The 22,383-nt window shown below is 42.4% G+C and overlaps 1 pseudogene; it reads right to left on the bottom strand.

Annotated features, from left to right (window-relative positions):
• Positions 1-18,030: 18,030 nt before the first annotated feature.
• On the bottom strand, positions 18,031-19,297 carry LOC147349550 (AKT-interacting protein pseudogene; annotated as a pseudogene).
• Positions 19,298-22,383: the final 3,086 nt, after the last annotated feature.

Below are 22,383 nucleotides of genomic sequence, written 5' to 3'. Positions count from 1 at the left end.
TTTACCACTAGCACTACTTGGGTGTGGACCCACCATCAAAACTCTTCACCCCAGCACCTACCAACATGCAAGACTCTTGACACTACCCTTGACTGAGGTCAAGTTTCCTTGGTTCTCCCATGACGTGAGCCAAAACAGAATTAAGTTGCATTATGGACAGCCAGGAATGTTTCTTGCACACAGCAGAAGATGTATTGCCTTTCTATGCCCCTCACTAGCTAGACTGGGATACTTAACAGAAGTGTCCATGTCTTATTCACTTTCATGTCTCTAGTGTCCCTTATGGAATTGCACTTATATAAGTGCTCAATGGATGTGTATGAAATAACGGTTTAGAATTTTAAAAAATCGTTCTCAATTATCTTAACATATTGAGTTGACATTCTTGATTGACCCTCTGACTTCTCCATCAGAAGAGGAAGTCCTCAAAGGCAAGCACCATGTTTAACTCAAGCCTGGAAACATAGAAGACAGACACCCAGAGATGGTGGCCAATCAAAGCAATGGGTGAAGGAGTATATAAATGCTAGTAGGAGACAGAGAAAAGGAAAGCTGCCTCTTTCTGAAACGTACTGATCTCTTCAAAGATAATATCTATTACACAGGCATGTTTTGAAGATGAAGTTAAAGGTGACAGTATTAGCGAAAAGACTGCAATGCAAAGCATGCAGGAAACCTCTTAAAAATGTGAAAAACAATCAAAATTCACACTCGTTGATTACATACAGATATGCCATTTGAAATAATTCATTTCTCCTCCCAGATCCAAAACAAGAAGAGTAGTTACTGACTCTGTGGAATGGTATCTGCTTGGAATTCCTTATATGTGCACAGATTTAAATTGCAATTTGGGTTAAAAAAAGGAAATAAAACAGAAGAAATTCCCCAAAGAATAGCATTATTTTAAAAAATGAAACCTCGAGTCAACCTCTAAAATGTTTATTTAGAAAATTGGAAATGTTGAGCCCTATCACAAATACATTATCATTTTAGATTATCTGACATTATGATTAATAAAATGTCAAAACCAGGCTGCTCGAGTACATGCTATAAATCATCTTCCAGACACCAGGATGGGTACTGCTTCTGACAGGTGCTCCCAGATCCAGGAATGTTGTCCAAATGGGTGGGCACATCACCTAGGAAGCTCTGACTCATAGATTCAAGCTCTGAATCCTGAGAGATTCAGTCATTAGGAGCAGTCCTGGGTGGCTCAGTGGTAAAGAATCTGCCTGCCAATGCAGGAGATGCAGGTTTGATCCTTGGGTTGGGAAGATCCCCTGGAGGAGGAAATGGCAACCCACTCCAGTATTCTCACCTGGGAAATCCCATGGACAGAGGAGCCTGGAGGGCTACAGTCTATGGGGTCACAATGAGTCGGACACGAATGAGCAATTAAACAGCAGCAGCATTAAGGCTACAGAATGGCAGTGCAAGGGTCCCCTTGGAGAACTTCTCAATGCTTCCAGCAAGGGGTGAAGTGCATTCTATGGCATCTCAGGTCACATCGCTGAGGTCAGGGAACAGAGCCTCCCAACCAGCATGCTTCCTTTTCTGCACCATAGCCTCCAGTGGGGACTGATTACTTTGTTCAGAAGGCAGAATCAGCAGATGTTACTGATATGGGACTGGAATGTCTGCACTGCGGCTACCACACAAAGCTTTCTTTCTTTTTTTTCAAGCCAAAGCAGCATTAGTAAAGGCTCAAACATAAAAAGGAATGAAGTTGGGTCATTTGCAGAGATGTGAATGGACCTAGAGTCTGCCACACAGAGTAAATTAAGTCATAAAGAGATTTAATATTGTACATTAACTCATGTATATATGGAATCTAGAGAAATGGTACAGATGAACCTATTTGCAAGGCAAGAATAGAGACACGGACATGAAGAATGGACTTGTGGATACAGGGAGGAAGGGAGTGTGGGACAAATTGAGAGAGTAGCATTGACATATATATACCACTGAGTGTAAAATAGATAGCTAGGGGAAGCTGCTGTATAGCACAGGGAGCTCAGCTCAGTGCTCTGTGATGACCTAGAGGGGTGGGATGGACAGTGGGAGGGAGACTCAAGAGAGGGGATATATATATGCGTGTGAACTAAGTTACTCAGTTCTGTCTGACTCTGTGACCCCATGGACTTTAGACCACCAGGTTCCTCTGTCCATGGAATTCTCCAGGCAAGAATACTGGAGTGGGTTCCCATTTCCTCCTCCAGGATATATGTATACATATAGCCGATTCATATTGTTGTACAGAAGAAACATAATGTACAACATTGTACATTACAACATAATGTTGTAAAGCAACAATTCCCCAATAAATAAATAAACTTTAATAAAAGAAGTAAGCTTTCCTGTTTTAATAGATTCAGTGTTGGATCATATGCGACATCTGCTATTTAAGATGTGCATTTACAGGCCACTGTTGAAAATAGCTGCTTTTAAAATTCCTTGGGCTGCAGACTTGCTACACGCAGGAAGACTCTGTCATCAGAGTTGTCATTTTTACCAGCATCTGTCTGCCCTGCTCTGGTGGAGATGCAGGCATCTCTACTAGGGCATCAGTTCAATTCAGTTCAGTCACTCAGTCGTGTACGACTCTTTGCGACCCTTTGCGACCCCATGGACTACAGCACGCCAGGCTTCCCTGTCTATCACCAACTCCCAGAGCTTGCTCAAACTCATGTCCTTCGAGTCGGTGATGCCATAAACCATCTCATCCTCTGTCATCCCCTGCCTTCAATCTTTCCCAGCATCAGGGTCTTTTCCAATGACTCAGCTCTTCACATCAGGTGGCCAGAGTATTGGAGCTTCAGCATCGGTCCTTCCAATGAATATTCAGGACTGATCTCCTTTAGAATTGACTGGTTTGCTCTCCTTGCAGTCCAAGGGATTCTCAATAGTCTCCTCCAACACCACAGTTCAAAAGCATCAATTCTTCAGTGCTCAGTTTTCTTTATGGTCCAACTCTCACATCCATACATGACTACTGGAAAAAAACATAGCTTTGACTAGACAGACCTTTGTCAGCAAAGTAATGTCTCTGCTTTTTAACATGCTGTCTAGGTTGATCATAGCTTTTCTTCCAAGGAGCTTTTAATTTCACGGCTGCGGTCACCATCTGCAGTGATTTTGAAGCCCGAGAAAATAAAGTCTATCACTGTTTCCATTGTTTCCCTATCTATTTGCCATGAAGTGATGGGACTGCGTGCCATGATCTTTGTTTTTTGAATGTTGAGTTTTAAGCCAGTTTTTTCACTCTTCTCTTTCACTTTCATCAAGAGACTCTTTAGTTCCTCTTTGCTTTCTGTCATAAGGGTGTTGTCATCTACATATTTGAGATTATTTCTGATATTTCTCCCGACAATCTTGATTCCAGCTTGTGCTTTCCAGCCTGGCATTTTCAATGGTGTACTCTGCATATAAGTTAAATAAGCAGAGTGACAATATACAGCCTTGACATACTTCTTTCCAATTTGAACCAGTCTGTTGTTCCATGTGTGGTTCTAACTGCTGCTTCTTGACCTTGACCCTATGAGGGCATAACATACAACATTTGCTCCCCTTTTGTCTCCAATAGCAAATGAGAGAGCAAGGACACTGGGCACTGGTGAATGAGAGGGAAACAATCTAAAAAGAAATAGAATTTAAACAAACCTCTTTCCCTGAACACTCTGCTCCTAAGAGAATGCTCCAGTCATGCAACCTTGCCTTTGAATCCTCAGTTTTTCTTTCCAAGCCCTACCCATGTGTCATCTTGAGCTCCCCCTAGAGGCTGGAGCACATTAGGATCAGGAATCGCAGCTCCACCTTGAGAGGACTGGACCTAACTCTGTCTCTCTCTTTTTTAAGTGTGTGTGAGTGTTCGGTTGCTCAGTCCTATCGGACTCTTTGAAACCCCATGGACTGTAGTCTAGTAGGCTCCTCTGTTCATGGGATTTCCCAAGCAAGAATACTGGAGTGAGTTGCCACTTCCTCCTCCAGGGGATCTTCCCAACCCAGGGATTGAACCCGAGTCTCCTGCATTTCCTGCATTGCAGGCAGATTCTTTACCCCATGAGGCCCTGGGGAAGCCCCATCAAATATATGAGAAACTATATATTTACTGTCCTCTCTCTTTGTTTAACCTTAAACAATATCTATAATTGGCTTCCCTTTTGGCTCAGGTGGTAAAGAATCTGCCTGTAACGCGGGAGACCTGGGTTCTATCTCTGGATCAGGAAGATCCCCTGGAGGAGAAATGGCAACCCACTCCAGTATTCTTGTTTGGGAAACCCCATGGACAGAGGAGCTTGGCAGGCTATAATAGGGTCGCAAAGAGTCAGACACCACTGAGCGACTAACACATACACACCCCTAATAAACCATCTGCCATCCAGGTTCCTCTTGCAGGTCCCCCAGTCCTCAGGCTCACATTAATGTGGTGATCATGTGCAGTGTTGGCTGGGTTTGTGAACATCCACCGTGAACCTCAGGAGTTAAGCCAGTCCGTCTGCTCCATCGTCAGAGCTGGTCACTCAGAGCTATGTCTGCAGAAACCTATGGTCCATGAACAGATGGGAGTTTCCTCTGTGAACTCCTTCCACACCACTTGGCAGCCTCTTTTCTCATCCAGACCCTGAGGGTCAATTTGGAGGCAAATCATGCCCATATGGACAATGTTTGAATGGAAAGCATGTGCAGCTGTTGGGGCTGCCAGGACCAGATGTTTAGCTGATGATCTTCTCGGGCTCAAGATGAACTTGTCTGAAGTGGTGTTCACAGGAGACTGCCTGCTGAGAAACTACTGCTCTACCTTAGAAAACGGTTGTCTTTCAGGGAGTCTAAAATAGCCTGAGATTCAAGGAACTTGGTAAGAGAGACAGGCAAAGGTTTTGTAAAGCAGAGGTCCCCCACTGGTAGGTGTGTGTTTTGCAGCTATTGCTGTGTTTGGCCTCCCAGACTTTTTAAAAAATTAATTGCCATGATCTTATGAATTGCTCACGTAGGTACCACCTCCAACATTGCACACCTGGCTTGCTTTCCTATTTCACTATACCTGCCTGGCTAGAGCATGCCGCTCAGTTCTGTTTTTCCCAGTTTTATGACTCTGAGGCATGGCAGGATTCAGGGACTTTTCTGAGTTGCTGTTCTTGGCTGAGTGTTGAAGAGTAGCTCATAGAGTAATCGTGTCTTGTCTTTGTTTCTCTAAAGTGGGGGAAATTAGTTTTTAGCTCCCTCTTGAAGAATACAATGATACTTTTTACTGAAAGGAGTTTTGAAGCTCTCACCCACTGCTGGAATGGGCCAAGAACACAGCCATGTCAGAGATCCTAGAGGCCCACGGGCTGCTTAGATAAGGGATCCTGAGGTCTGAGACCTCAGCATGACCAGCATCAGATGATGTCACCAGATGACATCATCTGTCGAAGGGAACAGAAGTTTCATAGTCTCCACTGATGTAACCGAGTCCATTGAGATGGTTCTTGGAGTAAGGGCATGCCACAGACTTTCCTACCCCACTTTCTTATCTTTCTAGGGGTTCAGAGGCCACAACTGCCAGCCTCTTTTACACATTGGTGGGGCATGTGGCTGAGTTCTAGCCAGCTGGGTGGAAGCAAGGTGTTTCACATGCTCAGAGCTTCATCATCGCTCCCTTTCCATGGGTGGCATGGGAGGAGCTTTGATGTTCAACAGAGCCACAAAACAGAAGAAGGATCCTGGGTTCCTGAGTCACCGCTACCTCCCGCTGAAACGACTTTTCTTCCTTTCCCTCTTCTGCTGCTCTTCTCCCTCATCCCCTGCTTTGAATCTCAGTGTTCTCCAGGATGGAATACAGAGAAAACCCTAAAGACGCCACACACACTCACACACACACACACACACACACACAAACCCCTTAGAACAAATCGATGAATTCAATAAAGCTAAGCTTCAGGATACAAAATGAATATACAGAAATCTGTTGCATTTCTATATACTAATAGTGAACTATCAGAGAGACAAATTAAGAAAACAATCCCATTTACAATTTCAACAGAGAATAAAATATCTAGGAATAAATTTAATCAAGGAGGTGAAAGATCTGTACATTGAAAACTATAAGACACTGATGAAAAAAGTTGAAGAAGACACACATATATGGAAAGGTATTTCATTCTCATGAATTGGAAGAATTAGTATTGTTAAAAGATCCTTGCACAAATTCAAAGCAATCCATGTAAAATTTCCATGGCATATTTCACAGAATTTATAACAAATAATTCTAAAATTTGTATGGAACCACATCAGTTGTGTTAACATACTCAAACCTATCAGGTAGATTTCCTTTAAGCCATATCCCTCTCATTCTTTAAAAAAATTTTAAAATAATTTTATCTATTTATTTTTGGCTGCACTGGGTCTTCGTTGCTGTCCTCAGGCTTTCTCTAGTTGCAGTGAGTGGAGGCTACTCTCTAGCTGTGGTGCTCAGGCTTCTCACTGCAGTGGCTTCTTTTGTTGCAGAGCATGGGCTCTAGGGTGCACGAGATTCAGTAGTTGTGTCACATGGGCTTATTTGCCCCAAGGCATGTGGGATCATCCTGGACCAGGGATGAAACCCATGTCCCCTTCATTAGCAGGCAGATTCTTAACTACTGGACCACCGGGGAAATCCCTAAATCCTTGCTTTAATTAAGTGATTTGGTGTCTGGCTAATGATCAAACACCAAAAACTAGTTTTATCCAATAAAGAGCATCTTCAAAATATGCTACTCCAAAGTTAAAAATATATATATACCTACCTAACACCCCATTACCTGGAACACCAATCTGGAGTTCACAAATAGGACTCACAAGCCCCCGAGTCTCTATGGAGATTCATCAAATTCTGCATCAGCCTGCCTGGCCAGTGATGTTTGCCAACTTTTCACATATTTCTTCATCTTCAAAATGAAACAAGGCTATTTCTCAGCTGGAGATATTGAGAAGAATAAATAATAAGCAAGTGTTTGTAAAGTAGTTGACACCAGCTAAAGGGCTTGCTGACCAAGAAAAAGTGAAAGAACTCATAAATCCCATTAGCATCATCCTATCTGTCTCGACCTCTCCCTGTCCACTTACTTACCATCATTCATTTTTAATCAGAAAATAAGTTACCTTAGTACAGAGGAATTTTTAAAGAGCACACAGAAAATACAACTGAAAGAGATAAGGTGCAGGTTTTGAAAAACTGGCATTGACTGCCAGCAAACACAGAGAAGGCAATGGCACCCCACTCCAGTACTTTTGCCTAGAAAATCCCATGGACAGAGGAGCCTGGTAGGCTGCAGTCCATGGGGTGGCTAGAGTCGGACAACGACTGAGCGACTTCACTTTCACTTTTCACTTTCATGCATTGGAGAAGGAAATGGCAACCCACTCCAGTGTTCTTGCCTGGAGAATCCCAGGGACGGGGAAGCCTGGTGGGTTGCCGTCTATGGGGTCACACAGAGTCGGACACTACTGAAGCGACTTAGCAGCAGCAGCAGCAGCCAGCAAACAAGTGATCCACATTACTCAAGCCCAAGCTAGTTGCACGTACCCTTGGCTCCTGCTACCTGTATTCAATCAAGGCACTTGAGAGCAAATGGATGATATGCTTTCCTGTCAAGGCCCTGTATTTGGTTGCAATCAGCACCTTGAGCCAGGGAAAAAAGAGAAGAAAATCAAGAGCGAAATGAAAAGAGAGAACACATAAGCCTGAGAGTATGGGTGTCCATGTGTGACCAATACATATGACTTTTCAAATGTTTATTACTATCTAATTGACCTACTGTGGACATGCCAGAGAATGGCTGATACGCTCACATATCTAGGTAGGTGTCTGGTGTTGAGCATGCATTCAGTAAATCATTGTCACACATGGAATTTGCTTCAAACGAAGCAGCAGTTAAAACTAGATCTTTTTTTAAGTTCTTCAAAGTTTTATCATACTTGATAACAACTTTTTCATTGGTTACAAAGCCTTAGCCCATATACAAAATTAGGAACACACTTAGAAGCCTCTTTTAAAGAACACTTTGTTCAGTCGCTAAGTCGTGTCTGACTCTGTGTGACCCCATGGACTGCAGCACGCCAGGCTTCCCTGTCTTCCACTACCTCCCAGAGTTTGCTCAAACTCATGTCCATTGAGTCGGTGATGCTATCCAACCATCTCATCCTCTGTCACCCGCTTCTCCTGACCTCAATCTTTCCCAGCATCAGGGTCATTAAAATGCCTTACTCTTTTTTAACTGAGTTTTTAAAAAATAAAAACAATGCAATATTTCAACACTGCTTTGAAAACTTAAATGTGCAGCCATAGGATGTCAGCTCGTTGCTCTGTGATGACCTAGAAGGGTGGGATGGCAACAGGGTGGAGGGTGGGAGGGAGGCTCAGGAGGGAGGGGATATACATATACATATACCTGGTTCACTTCCTTGGCATGATGAGGGAAACAGTAGACAAATTCATTTCTGTGTAACAACAATGCAAATCAAAACTCTGTGGTGTCCCCCTAGCATAAAATTTAACTTCTGCTTTGAGTCAAGGACACAATCTTAAATGTTATCACATGCCAGAGAAAACCAGAACACACAGGTGAGAGGACCAAATTGTGGCTGGACATTCAACATCATGCACTAGTCCCACGCAGACTGATGGAGGTGTTCAGGGGCTGGTAGCTTAGTTCATCTGGGCCAAAGGACAGGAGCAAGACTATGAACAAATGTTCTGGTTTTCCCTCCCTTACCTAATATGGACTTCCATGACAGCAGTGAAGACTGAGGTTCAAATATTCTCCCACTTTTTAAATTAACAATTTGTGTTTTTCTTTTTTTTTTCTTTTTGAGCCATGTTGTGCAGCCTGTGGGATCTTAGTTTCCTGACTAGGGATCAAACCCGTAACTGATGCATTGGAAATTTGGAGTCCTAACCACCGGACTGCCTGGGCAATCCCTAAACATTCTTCCACTTAAAAGTGCTAATAAACTATGGAAAGCACTCTTTCTGTGTATCTTTACATACATATAACTGAAACCACTGATGTAAAATTCATGTGTTGGGGTGGTCCTAAGATGGCAGAGGAATAGGACAGGGAGACCAATTTCTCCCCAACAAATTCATCAAAAAATCTCAACTTCTACAAAACAACTTCTGAATGCTGGCAGAAGACCCCAGGCACCCAGAAAGGCAGCCCATTCTCTTCAAAAGGAGGTAGGACAAAATCTAAAAGACAAAAAGAGAGACAAAAGAGTTAGGGACAGAGACCCATCATTTAGAGGGAATCGTGAAGGAGGAGAAGTTTCCAAACTGTAGGAAACCCTCTCACAGGCGGGTCTGTGGGGAATTTCGGAATCTCAGAGGGCAACACAATCAGGATAAGGAAAAAAAGAAAAAACACAGAATACACGCCTAACTGCAGCTGCCAGCGGAGAAGTAGCCCAGATGCTTTTGTTGGCCACCAGCGAGCAGGGGCTGGACAGGGAGGCGTGGGCTGCATAATCAGTGCTTAGGGTAAGGACCTGGACTGAATGCCCTGAGGACAATCCGAGGGAGCAAATATGAGACAGCAGTCTAAACTGTGGGATCGCCAGAGAGAAAAAAAAAGAGAGAGAGAGAGAACTTTCCCGCGAAAGGCTCTAACGTGCAGACCGGCCTGCTCACACAACAAAGGATTGAGCGAATACCAAATAGGCTGCTCCCACCGCCAGAGGCATAGAGGCAGGTGTGCGACAGCCAGAGCCGGAAGGCAAGGGGCTGCTGCAATCTCAGTCACAGAGACCGGCATCCTCCACCAAAATGTGAGCAGGCTCCCAGTTGCTAACCACGTCTTCCTGGGATCCTGGATGGTTGACATCTGCCAGGAGGGTCGCACTCAGAGATCAGCTCCCCAGAGGAGACACATGGCACACCTGAGACGGTGCTTTTGCGGTGCGCCCGGGAAACCGAGTGGCTCAGACTGGGGAGGTGATTAAGATACACGGCCCACGTGGGACAGTGCACTTGCCAAACACCTGGTTGTCTGAGCTGCTCAGACCTGGGAAGGACACAAAACCCATGCCCAACCGAGTCTGTGCCATTGCAGAGTACCCATGAACCTGAGCGGCTTAGATCTGGGAGGTGCACGAAATGCAGGGTCCTCTTTGGACAATGCCCCCGCAGAGCACCCTGGAGACTGAGCAGTGTAGACCCAGGAAGCACATCCTGCCTTGAGCTGGGGCAAACCCAATCCATACATGTGAGTACTCCCCACACACACCAGCGATATTTGTTTGAGGTGTTCCTTCCTCCCCACAACACAACTGAACAGGTGAGTCTGACCCTTGTGTCAGGGCAGAAATTAGACAATGAAGAGGCTTGCAAACAGGAAGCCAAAATAAACAAAGAAGGGGGAATCACTCTGGAAGTGACTGGTGCAACAGATTAAAACCCTGTAGTTAGCACTGAATAAGCATGGAAGGGGCCTATAGACCTTGAGAACAAGTACAAGCTGGAACAAGGAACTATCTGAAACTGAAATGACCCCACACTGCCCACAACAGCTCCAGGGAAATTCCTAGATATATTTTTACTATTATCACTCTTTAATTTTTTAATTTAACTTCTTTATTACTCTTTTAATTTTCATTTTTATAACCTACTATTATCTTGCAAAAGAAGACTTTATTTTAAAGTAAATTTCATATATATATATCTATAATTTTTGTGATTTTTAAAATATTTTTAATATTTTTTTTGAGAGTCTAACCTCTAATATCCATTTTGGATACTGAAGATTAGGTTCTTAAAAGTACAAAATTTATAACAAATACCAAAAAGCAAAGATTACTGGCTTAATTTCTCTCTCCCCTTTTGACTCTCCCTTTTCTCCTCCAGGTCAACTCTAGCTCCTCCCTCCCCCTTCTCTTCTCTACTTAACTCTGTGAATCTCTCTGGGTGTTCCAGGCTGTGGAGTACACTTAGGAAACTGATTACTGGCTAGATTGATCTCTCCCTTTTTGACTCCCCCTCTTCTCCTCCTGGTCACCTCTCTCTCCCTCCTCCCTCTTCTCTTCTCTATGTAACTCTGTAACTCTCTCTGGGTGTTCCAAACTGTGGAGAGCACTTAGGGAATTGATTACTGGCTATATTACTCTTTCCCCTTTTGACTCCCACTCTTCTCCTCCTGATCACCTCTATCTCCCTTCTGCTTCTTCTCTTCTCTATGTAACTCTGTGAACCTCTCTGGGTGTCCCTCACTATGGAGAATTTTCACCATTAACCTAGATGTTTTACCATCTGTGCTGTATGGATGGAGAAGTCTTTGAGGCTACTGTAAGAATAAGACTGAAAGCCAGAGGCAGGAGGCTTAACTCCAAACCTAGAGAATATCAGAGAACTTCTGATTCCAGGGAATATTAATCGACAAGAGCTCACACAAAAGCCTCCATACCTACACTGAAACCAAGCTCCACCCAAGAACCAACAAGTTCCAGAGCAAGACATACCACACTAATTCTACAGCAAAGCAGGAACACAGCCCTAAGCATTAAAAGACAGGCTTCCCAAAGCCATGCCAAACCCATAGACACCCCAAAACTCACTACTGGACACTTCATTGCACTCCAGAGAGAAGAGATCCAACTCCATCCACCAGAACACAGACACAGGCTCCCCTAACTAGGAAACCTTGACAAGTCACTAGTCCAACCCCACCCACAGGGAGCAGGCTCCACAATAAAGAGAACCATGAACTTCCAGCCTACAGAAAGGACACCCCAAACACAGCAATCTAAACAAAATGAAAAGGCAGAGAAATATTCAGCAGATAAAGGAACATGATAAATGCCCACCAAACCAAACAAAAGAGGAAGAGATAGGGAGTCTACTTGAAAAAGAATTCAGAATAATGATAGTACAGATGATCCAAAATCTTGAAAACAAAATGGAGTTACAGATAAATAGGCCAGAGACAAGGACTGAGAAGATGCAAGAAATGTTTAACAAGGACCCAGAAGAAATAAAGAAGAGTCACTCAATAATGAATAATGTGATAACTGAGATCAAAAGCACTGTGGAGGGAACCAACATTAGAATAACTGAGGCAGAAGGTAGGATAAGTGAGGTAGAAGATAGAATGGTGGAAATAAATGAAGCAGAGAGGAAAAAAGAAAAAAGAATTAAAGGAAATGAGGACAACCTCAGAGAAATCTGGGACAATGTTAAATGCCCCAATATTTGAATCATAGGAGTTCCAGAAGAAGAAGACAAAAAGAAAGACCATGAGAAAATACTTGAGGAGATAATAGTTGAAAACTTCCCTAAAATGGGGAAGGAAATAGCTACCCAATTCTAAGAAACCCAGAGAACCCCAAACAGGATAAACCCAAGCCAAAACACCCCAAGACACATATTAATCAAACTAAGATCAAATGCAAAGGGCAAATATGAAAAGCAGCAAGGGAAAAGCAACAAATAACACACAAGGGGATCCCCATAAGCATAACAGCTGATCTTTCAACAGAAACTCTTCAGGCCAGAAGGGAATGGCAGGACATACTTAAAGTGATGAAAGAGAAAAACCTACAATCCAGATTACTATATCCAGCAAGGATCTCATCCAAATATGAAGGAGAAATCAAAAGCTTTACAGACAAGCAAAAGCTGAGAGAGTTCAGCTCCACCAAACCAACTTTTCAACAAATGTTAAAGGATCTTCTCTAGACAGGAAACACAGAAAAGGTTTATAAACTCAAACCCAAAACAGCAAAGTAAATGGCAACGGGATCATACTTATCAATACCTACCTTAAATGTAAATGGGTTGAATGCCCCAACCAAAAGACAAAGACTGGCTGAATGGATACAAAAACAAGACCCCTATATATGCTGTCTACAAGAGACCCACCTCAAACCAAGGGACACATACAGACTGAAAGTGAAGGCCTGGAAAAAGATATTTCATGCAAATGGAGACCAAAAGAAAGCAGGAGTAGCAATACTCATATCAGATAAAATAGACTTTGAAATAAAGAGCATGAAAAGAGACAAAGAAGGACACTACATAATGTTCAAAGGATCAATCCAAGAAGAAGATATAACAATTATAAATATATATAAACCCAACATAGAAGCACCTCAATACGTAAGGCTGCTGCTGCTACTGCTAAGTCACTTCAGTCGTGTCCAACTCTGTGTGACCCCATAGACAGCAGCCCACCAGGAATATGTAAGGCAAATGCTAACAAATATGAAAGAGAAAATTAACAGTAACACAATAATAGTGGGAAACTTTAATACCCCACTCACACCTATGGATAGATCAACAAAACAGAAAATTAGCAAGGAAACACAAACTTTAAATGATACAATGGAACAGTTAGACCTAATTGATATCTATAGGACATTTCAGCCCAAAGCAATGAATTTCACCTTTTTGTCAAGTGTACATGGAACAGAACATTCTCCAGGATAGACCACATCTTAGGCCATAAATCTATCCTTGGTAAATTTTTTTAAAAATTGAAATCATTTCAAGCATCTATTCTGATCACAATGTAGATTAGATGTCAACTACAGGAAAAAAACTATTAAAAATACAAACATATGGAAGCTAAACAACATGCTTCTGAATAACCAACGAATCACAGAAGAAATAAAAAAGGAAATCAAAATATGCATAGAAACAAATGAGAATGAAAACATGACAACCCAAAACCTATGGGATTCAGTAAAAGCAGTGCTAAAGGGAAGGTTCATAGCAATACAAGTTTACCTCAAGAAACAAGAGAAAAATCAAATAAATAACTTAAATTTACACCTAAATCAACTAGAAAAAGAAGAAATTAAGAACTCTAGGGTTAGTAGAAGGAAAGAAATCATAAAAATTAGAGCAGAAATAAGTGAAAAAGAAACAAAGGAGACTATAGCAAAAATCAACAAAACTAAAAGCTGGTTCTTTGAGAAGATAAATAAAATAGAGAAACATTAGCCAGACTCATCAGGAAAAATAGGGAGAAGGATAAAATCAACAAAATTAGAAATGAAAATGGAGAAATCACAACAGACAACACAGAAATACAAAGAATCATAAGAGACTACTATCAGCAACCATATGCCAATAAAATGGACAACTTGGAAGAAATGGATGAATTCTTAGAAAAGTATAACCTTCCAAAACTGAACCAGGAAGAAATAAAAAATCTTAACAGACCCATCACAAGCATGGAAATTGAAACTGTAATAAAAAAATCTTCCAACAAACAAAAGCCCAAGACCAGATGGCTTCACAGGTGAATTCCATCAAAAATTTAAACAAGAGCTAACACCTATCCTACTCAAACTCTTCCAGAAAATTGCAGAGGAAGGTAAACTCCCAAACTCATTCTATGAGACCACCATCACCCTAATACCAAAACCAGACAAAGAAGCCACCAAAAAAAAAAAAAAGAAAGAAAGAAAACTACAGGTCAATATCACTGATGAACATAGATGCAAAAATCCTCAACAAAATTCTAGCAAACAGAATCCAACAACATATTAAAAAGATCATACATCATGACCAAGTGGACTTTATCCCAGGGATGCAAGGATTCTTCAATATTTGCAAATCAATCAATGTGATACACCACATTAACAAATTGAAAGATAAAAACCATATGATTATCTCAATAAATTCAGAGAAAGCCTTTGACAAAATTCAACACCCATTTATGATAAAAACTCTCCAGGAAGTAGGCATAGAAGGAACATACCTCAACATAATAAAAGCCATATATGATAAACCCACAGCAAACATTATCCTCAATGGTGAAAAACTTAAAGCATCTCCCCTAAAGTCAAGAACAAGACAAGGGTTCCCACTCTCACCACTACTATTCAACATAGTTTTGGAAGTTTTGGCCACAGCAATCAAAGAAGAGAAAGAAATAAAAGGAATCCAGATTCGAAATGAAGTAAAAACTCTCACTGTTTGCAGCTGACATGATTCTCTACATAGAAAACCCTAAAGACTCCACCAGAAAATTACTAGAGCTAATCAATGAATATAGTAAAGTTGCAGGATATAAAATTAATACACAGAAATCCCTTGCATTCCTATACACTAACAATGAGAAAACAGAGAAATTAAGGAAACAATCCCATTCACCATTGCAACAAAAAGAATAAAATACTTAGGAATAAATTTACCTAAAGAAACAAAAGACCTATACATAGAAAACTGTAAAATGCTGATTAAAAAAATCAAAGATGACACAAATAGATGGAGAAATATACCATATTCATGGATCAGAAGACTCAATATAGTGAAAATGAGTATACTACCCAAAGCAATCTGCATTCAATGCAATCCCTATCAAGCTACCTGGTATTTTTCACAGAACTAGAACAAATAATTTCACGTTTGTATGGAATACAAAAAACCTCACATAGCCAAAGCAAACTTGAGAAAGAAAACTGGAACTGGAGGAATCAACCTGCCTGACTTCAGACTATATTACAAAGTTATAGTCATCAAGACAGTATGGTACTGACACAAAGACAGAAATGTAGATCAGTGGAACAAAATAGAAAGCCCAGAGATAAATTCATGCACCTTGTGGATAGCTTATCTTTGAGAAAAGAGGCAAAAATATACAATGGAGAAAATATAATCTCTTTAACAAGTGGTGCTGGGAAAATTGGTCAACCACTTGTAAAAGAATGAAACTAGAACACTTTCTAACATCATGCACAAAAATAAACTCAAAATGGATTAAAGATCTAAATATAAGACTAGAAACTATAAAACTCCTAGAGGAAAACACAGGCAAAACACTCTCTAACATAAATTACAGCAAGATCCTCTATGACCCAGCTCCCAGCATAATGGAAATAAAAGCAAAAATAAACAAATGGGACCTAATTAAACTTAAAAGCTTTTGCACAATGAAGGAAACTATAAGCAAGGTGAAAAGACAGCCTTCAGAATGGGAGAAAATAACAGCAAACAAAGCAACTGACAAAGAATTAATTTCCAAAATGTACAAGCAGCTCATGCAGCTCAATACCAGAAAAATAAATGACCCATTCAAAAAATGGGCCAAAGAACTAAACAGACATTTCTCCAAGGAAGACATACAGATGACTAACAAACACATTAAAAGATGCTCAATATCTCTCATTATCAGAGAAATGCAAATCAAAACCACAATGAGGTACCATCTCACGTTGGTCGGAATGGCTGCTATCAAAAAGTCTACAAACTATAAACGCTGGAGAGGGTGTGGAGAAAAAGGAACCCTCTTACACTGTTGGTGGGAATGCGAACTAGTACAGCCACTATGGAGAACAGTGTGGAGATTCCTTAAGTGAAGTGAAGTGAAGTGAAGTCATTCAGTCGTGTCCAATGCTTTGTGACCCCATGGACTATAGCCCACCAGGCTCCTCCATCCATGGAATTTTCTAGGCAAGAGTACTGGCGTGGGTTGCCATTTCCTTCTCCATGGGATCTTTCCAACCCAGGGATTGAACCTGGGTCTCCCTCATTTTGGGCAGACACTTTACCGTCTGAGCCACCAGGAAAGCTCCAGAGATTCCTTAAAAAACTGGAAATAGAACTGCCATATGACCTAGCTGGGCATACACACCAAGGAAACCAGAATTGAAAGTGACATGTTTTCCCCCTGTGTTCATTGCAGCACTGTTTCCAATAGCTAGGACATGGAAGCAGCCTAGATGTCCATCAGCAGACGAATGGATAAGAAAGCTGTGGTACATATACACAATGGAATATTACTCGGCTATTAAAAAGAACACATTTGAAACAGTTGTAATGAGGTGGATGGAACTGGAGCCTATTATACAGAGTGAAAGAAGTCAGAAAGAAAAACATCCATATAGTATATTAACACATATACATGGAATTTAGAAAGATGGTAATGATGACTCTATACGTGAGATAGCAAAAGAGACACAGACATAAAGAACAGAATTTTGGACTCTGTGGGAGAAGGCCAGGGAGGGATGATTTGAGAAAATACCATTGAAACATGTATATTACCATATGTGAAATAGATGACCAGTCCAAGTTTGATGCATGAAACAGGGCACTCAAAGCCAGTGCACTGGGACAACCCTGAGGGATGGGATGGGGAGGGAGGTGGGAGGGGGATTCAGGATGGGGGACACATGTACATCCATGGCTGATTCATGTCAATGTATGGCAAAAACCACCACAATATTGTAAAGTAATTAGCCTGCAATTAAAATAAACTAATTAATTTTAAAATTAAAAAACTAGATGTCCATCAGCAGACGAATGGATAAGAAAGCTGTGGTACATATACACAATGGAGTATTACTCAGCCATTAGAAAGAATACATTTGAATCAGTTCTAATGAGGTGGATGAAACTGGAGCCGATTATACGGAGCGAAGTAAGCCAGAAAGAAAAACACCAATATAGTATACTAACGCATATATGGAATTTAGAAAGATGGTAACGATAACCCTCTATGTGAGACAGCAAAAGAGACACAGTCTTTTGGACTCTGTTGCGGGGCAGGGATGATTTGGGAGAATGGCATTGAAACATGTATAATATCATATAAGAAATGAATCGCCAGTCCAGGTTCGATGTAGATGACTGAAAAGGGTTGCCATTCACTTCTCCAGGGGAATTTCCAGACCCAGGGATAGAATCCGGGTCTTCCCCATTGCAGGCAGATTCTTTACCATATGAGCCACAGGGAAGCCTTAAAATTCATAGATAGCACTGAGTTCTACCTACTTCACTAGTTTAAATGAATGCAACTTACCTTTAGCATTATATTCAGAAAAAATACATAAGTTTCAAGTCCCCAGTAATCAAAAATACTAAACTAGATAACCACCGGAAAGATTCTTTTACCAGAGGTAATGCAGTGCATAAAAAGAGGATTTCCAGAACTTGCTGTTAGAACCTAGGCACACACGGACCACACTGACATCAGCCACTCTTCACAACGGTTTGCTCTGCCAACAGTCCATCAGTCAACTCTACTAGCCTGAGTCCAGCAGGAAAGTTCATGGTGCACCAGAGTCACCAGCTTAAGCTGTTACTGTTTTCTCTTCTTTACTGAAAGGCTGTCCTTAGCTAGGATTTACCCATTACAGGCCAAGATGGACACTTTTATTATGCTGTTCTTCAGGCTTTGTCTGAGTCAGCATCTTCTCTCTAGCTTCAGCATGTACAGAAGGATTCCATAGAGAAAAGCTAATTATGTAGGGGTCTTCTATTTTAGGTTGGCCAAACAAATGAGCAATGCACACCTTAACACTGCCAACCACTTTACTTTTCAAAAGCTAAATAGATTTTACACCCAGTATTGCAGTCTCTGGGTTTAGGGGACTTGTTGGATCAATCTTGTAGAAAACTCACCTTGCACACATCAATACTTGCCAAATACAATTATTATTCCGCCTCCACTTTGCAATGGAGAAGGAAATGGCAACCCACTCCAGTGTTCTTGCCTGGAGAATCACAGGGACGGAGGAGCCTGGTGGGCTGCCATCTATGGTGTCACACAGAGTTGGACACCACTGAAGCGACTTAGCAGCAGCAGCAGCCTCTTTGCAAATACTTTCTTCACATCCAGTTCACCTTTTTGTGTTCTCAGTGTGTGCTCAGTCACTCATTCATGTCCAGCTCTTTGCAACCCCATGGACTGTAGCCCTCTAGGCTCCTCTGTCCATGGGATTCTTCAGCCAAGAATACTGGAATGGGTAGCCATTTCCTTCTCCAGGGGATCTTCCCAACCCAGGGATCGAACCCACGTCTCCTGCATTGATAGGCAGGTTCTTTACCACTGAGTCACCTGGGAAGCCCCCAGTTTACATGAGATGAGATCAACTAGCAGGTGAAAGATGGGAATATCAAACACCAAATGTGGACAGTCACCATCTGGGTAGTTATCAGGGATGTAAACTTAAATACACCACCTTGATAGAGTCCATGCCCTACAAACATGACTCCAAACCGCAGATTGATAGGAAGGCAGCACATAGACACCTGGTGACTTCTGCTTCATACTCAAGGTAAAATCCACAAGAAGGAAGTATTCCAAGTAGAAAGGTCCATAAGAAGCATGGATGCCATTTGTGTTGCTGGGGCAGGAGATGTAGGTTTAATTATGGGCAGAGCATTTTGTGGGGAAGAGAAGGCAGCTGTTTATTTGGAGCAGTGTGTGGAGGACCGGTTTTCACATCCCAGCACTGTCTGCTCTTCACCATCAGATCGTTTGCATACAGAACTTGTAAACGTGCTCGGTTTACAAGCAAGCTTCTGGAGTTGGTGATGGACAGGGAAGCCTGGCATGCCGCAGTCCAGGGGTCGCAAAGAGTCAGACACAACTGAACTGAAATGAATTGAAGCATGCTCCAGAAAGGGTGATAACTTGTACTCCAAACAAAGAAATTCAGTGCTCTGTGTCATCAAACTCTTTCATGTTCAGAATTCACTTTACATTGGTGTTTTCAAGGCAGTGCTCCCGGCTGCCCAACGAGCCAGCACTGTCACAGCCCTACAGCATCTCTGGTTGTCTGGCCCCTACAAGCGGGATCTTAGTTCCCCGATCAGGGATGGAACCCTGGAGTAGAAGTACAGAGTTTCAGCCACTGGGCCACCAGGGGAAGTCCCAGACCCACTCTGAACTTTACTTGGCTTCTTCAAGAGCTAAAAAGATGTAAACACCTGGCATTCTGTTCAAAATGGAACATGGTAGTAGTCACCACTCATGAAAAACAGGGAAGGCCCTGAATGACATTGTTTGGAACACAATCCCCAACCCTATCTCCCCCCTACCCCTACCCTCTATAGGAACCCTGCCCCATTACAGAGATAGGAAACTGGGGTGTGGATTCCACAAACCTGAGTTGGCAGCCCTGTGGGATTCTCAGCAAGGGCACTAGGGAGGAACTAGAGAACCAAGGAAAGAATAAGTTGTATTCTTATGAACAAGTGCCAGCCCAGTGAGACTCATCTAGAAACCTGGGGCCCAGCAGGTTCATTGTGGGTAATAAACAGGGGGACTCACTGCCATAGTGCCTCCCAGATCACTAAGCAGGTTCATAAACAGAAGAAGCCTGGAGGCAGAAAGCAGCTGGGCTTGGCTTCCCCCATGCCCTCTATGAGGGCTCTGGTCTAGGCCAGTCTGCACAGCTTGTTGATGACTGCTCTCCTGACCCTTCCAAGCATCCAGGAATTGATGACCCAGAAGAGAGAGTGAATAATAATCAGAATTTTACACAGAGGCTCAGAGAGGTTGTATAAGTTACCCAGAGTCATACAGCCCACTAGTAAAAGACTGGGGTTTCAATGTCAGACGTCTGCTCTTCAAAATACCCCAGCTTCCTGAGACAGCAGCACTTAGACCTACTCCATCACCCGACATGCTGATCCATTTGGCATTTTGGTATCAACAGGTGTGGAAGGAAGACGCCTGTCAGAAGCCACCAGAGTCTATGCCCTGGATTTTGCAGTGAAATGAAGGCAGGTGGGTTGGAGAAAGGAAGCAGCATGTTTGGTAAGGTATTACACAGGGTGGGGCGGCAGAGGGGCACACCGATGGAGCAGTCATTAAGTTGTCTCCCAGGAGACTTGAAGCTCTAAAGAGAGCAGCTCCAAGTGCTTTCTAGGAAAGGAGAATTTTTGAAGGACTTGATGCTACATTTCTCCCTTCCCCTCTTGTCAAACATCTTTTGCTAAACTCTGATTTTTAGCAAAAGCAGGAGTTTTATACTCAGCGTCCCTTCTCACATTAAATATAGCCCTGATTCTTATCTTTCTAGCCCTGGAAGAATTTGACATGTTATTGACATTAGGGAAATCAGTTGAGGAGACAATGTCAGAGACAGATCGTCTGGGCTGAGAGCTTGAAGAAGTTATTTTCAAACAAAACAGCAGCCATAAAAGGGAAATGGGAAGCTGTGTATGAGGAAGCCGGGGAAAGGAAGAGACCAGCTCAGCCCCTCCACCCCTTGCCCAGCAACAGGGGGCAAATACATCACAAGGAGGTGTCAGACAGTCTACACAGAAGGATTCTGAGCTTCAGACCATCACCTGCTTCCAGACATCAAATGAAATCATAGAGCACTTTGAAGACATAAAATATTCAGGGGCCATAAGTGTCATAATTATTGTTACTCTTGTTGCTTAATCAGTGGAGCTGGGTGTCTGTCTTGGGGAGGATACTTTCAGACAGAGGTGAATGAGAAATGTCTTTACTACACATTCAGGCTGTCTTCTCTATATCTGTCAGCTCCCACATAAGAGTCAGACTATAAACAGAGAACAACAGAAGGATGCTGCTGTGTATTCATAACAGCCATCCATCAGGTGTGCACAGCTGCTCACAGCCTGCACAGCATTTCCATTCCCATCAGCTTGCACATCCCCAGCACCGTCCCCTAGTCATGGAGTTGGGACTTGAGTCCTCTCCCCAAGGTCAAGGACAGGACTCGGCCTTCCTGCCTTTGCCTCTGTGACATAAGAACTCTGCCCTCCATATACGCTAAAGTGAAAGTGAAGTCGCCCAGTCATGTCCAACTCCTTGCAACCCCATGGACTGTAGCCCACCAGGCTCCTCCATCCATAGGATTCTCCAGGCAAGAATACTGGAGTGGGTTGCCATTTCCCACTCCACCATATACCCTAAGGAAATCGTAATAGAAAAAGACACATGTACCCCAATGTTCACTGCCACAGTATTTACAATAGCTAGGACATGGAAGCAACCAAGATGTCGATTGACAGAGGAATGGATAAAGAAGATGTGGTATATACATATATAGAATGGAATATTAGTTATAAGAAGGAACACATTTGAATCAATTCTAATGAGGTGGATGAACCTAGAGCCTATTACACAGAGTAAGTCAGGAAGAGAAAAACAAATATCGTGTATTAACGCATATATGTGGAATCTAGGAAGATGGTACAGATGAAACTATTTGCAGGGCAGCAGTAGAGATGCAGACAGAGAGAATAGACATACGGACACTACCCACAGGGGGAAGCAGCCGAAGATCCAGCCACCCACTCACTAGGGTGGGCAAAGGAGAGACAGAGACAGTGTGTCCTTGATGACCATCCCGGGACCCTGAATCAGCCAACCCCAGAGCCTGTGCTAAGTTCAGCTTCTCAAGACATGAGATGATAGATGTCTTTATTGCATAAGCGGCTGTGGGTCAAGTGTTCTGCTTCTTGCCGAGAGCATCCTGATTAATTCAGCTCCTGGCAGGCAGCAGCTGGACATATCTGAGCTGTCCATTCAAGCAGCCGAAATCCAAACTAATAAAAGCAGTTAACACAGACTGCATGCACTATGCCAGGCTCTCTGCCAAATGGTTTATATGGATTATTTCTATCATTCCTCATAGCCGTCCTATCAGATGGTTACTTAC

This window comes from Bos grunniens, chromosome 21, assembly GCF_055505025.1.
Source record: "Bos grunniens cultivar Pamir isolate PY7600 chromosome 21, Bosgru_T2T1.0, whole genome shotgun sequence".
Lineage (NCBI taxonomy): Eukaryota > Metazoa > Chordata > Mammalia > Artiodactyla > Bovidae > Bos > Bos grunniens.
The sequence above is the reverse complement of the archived record's forward strand: the minus strand, read 5'-3'. Positions and strand labels throughout refer to the sequence as shown.